Source organism: Belonocnema kinseyi, chromosome 9, assembly GCF_010883055.1.
Source record: "Belonocnema kinseyi isolate 2016_QV_RU_SX_M_011 chromosome 9, B_treatae_v1, whole genome shotgun sequence".
Taxonomy (NCBI): Eukaryota; Metazoa; Arthropoda; class Insecta; order Hymenoptera; family Cynipidae; genus Belonocnema; species Belonocnema kinseyi.
In genome coordinates, this window is record NC_046665.1 from 63,716,906 (window position 1) to 63,718,866 (window position 1,961).

The following is a 1,961-nucleotide window of genomic DNA, read 5'->3' on the forward strand; positions in this document are numbered from 1 at the left end:
AACACGTTGAAATTATATTATACTAAACTCGGCGCCATCTATTGGCTGCTTACCCAACTTAGATAACGTGAAATGTTGAAGTGTCTGGTAACAAAATAACTTGCATTGCCATCTATTAAAAACTTATGGTGTATACAAATAAAAACATTTGATTTGCAATACAAAATTTTAAGGTAATTAAATGAGATAATAAGTATTCTAGCCTTTAAGTTTGGCCAACGTGCACACAGTATGCATCATTTCATCAAGATACGGGATTTATATATACATAGAGATTTGGTATTTACCACTTTTTGATAGGATGCGTAGTTTTTTTTGTAATCATGAAAAACGACATCAACAGTAAAAAAAATCTGCCTGGTGCGCGGAACCATTCTCATACAAGCTTTTGCCTTTTAATTTTTTTTTCGTCTTGTGTCTGACCATGAACAAAATTTAATTTGTCCGTTTTAAACTATTTTTTACAATTATAACAAAAACTATCAAAAAGTTATCCATGACACATTGAATAATTTTTACATTCACATCAGAGAAGATATTAGATTTGTTTCAAATTTGTTTGGTTTGGTATGTATTTATGCATGTATGTATGTTTTTATGTATGTATGTAAGAATGGTTGTATGTATGTATGTATGTATGGATGTATGTATGTATTTATGTGAGCACTATAATAAAAACAATTAATCTATTAGATTAGACTTTGGTAACACTCCTTTAGTGTGCTAAACTAAATGTCAAGTTCGTTAACCAGCCATTTTGGATCCATTTTGAGACCACTTGTTTCAAATATTCAAATATTCACTGTACCGCTGTTCATAATATTCAAAAATAGGAAAATTTGATCCTAAAGTCTTTTATTTTGTTAAAATAAATTTAACAGAGTTATAGCAATTATAAAATTATAAATAAGACACAAAAATTAAAATCTTAAGCCAAATAAGGAACAATATGAAAAAAGTCAATATAAGAAAAATATTTCTTTTTTAATGCCCTGTAATATCATCTTAACAACTTTTTGAAATTTCTTAAATAATCTAAAATTCAAATTTTTAAAGATAAAAATATTTCAAAATTCCATTTTGCGGTCAAGTTATCTTAAATACGTAAAAAGATAATTGGACAAAAATTGCGAATTTTGAAAAGGTCTACAAATTTGGTACGAGGGTAGTTCAATAAGTCCTTAGAATGAAGTATAAAAACAATTTTTTTTGGGTAAATTTTTTTTTATTTTTCAACATAATCTCCTTGGAGCTCTATACACTTGGTCAATCGCTTTTCAAGTTTTTTTAATCCTTCAGAAAAGTGCGTTTTCGGAAGTTCCTCAAAATAAGCACTTACAGAGACAATGACGTCTTCGTTGTCTGGAAATCTCTGTCCATCGAGCCATTTTTTCAAGTTTGGAAATAAGAAAAAGTCACTGGGGGCTAAATCTGGTGAATACGGTGGATGTTCGACCAATTCGAATTTTAGTTCTTCAATTTTAGCCTTTGAAACGAAGCATGTGTGAATTCGGGCGTTGTCGTGATGAAAGAGAATTTTTTTTCTCGCAAAATGTGGTCGTTTTTTTTTTTAATTTCTTCTTTCAGCTGCTCTAATAATGATGCATAATATTCACCAGTGATTGTTTTACCCTTTTGCAAGTAGTCAATAAGTATAATTCCACGTGCATCCCAAAAAACTGTAGCCATAACCTTACCAGCTGACTTTACGGTCTTTGCCTTCTTTGGAGCTGGTTCGCCTGTGGAAATCCACTGTTTGGATTGTTCCGTTGTCTCAGGAGTTAATGGTGTATCCATATTTCATCCACAGTCACAAATCGACGAAAAAATTCCTCACGATTCCGACTTATGCGCGCCATAAGAGCCTCACAGGCGACCACTCTATTGCGTTTATTCTCAGCTGAGAGCAAACGCGGCACCCATCTTGCCGATAGCTTTTTCATGCCTAATTTTTCATGTAG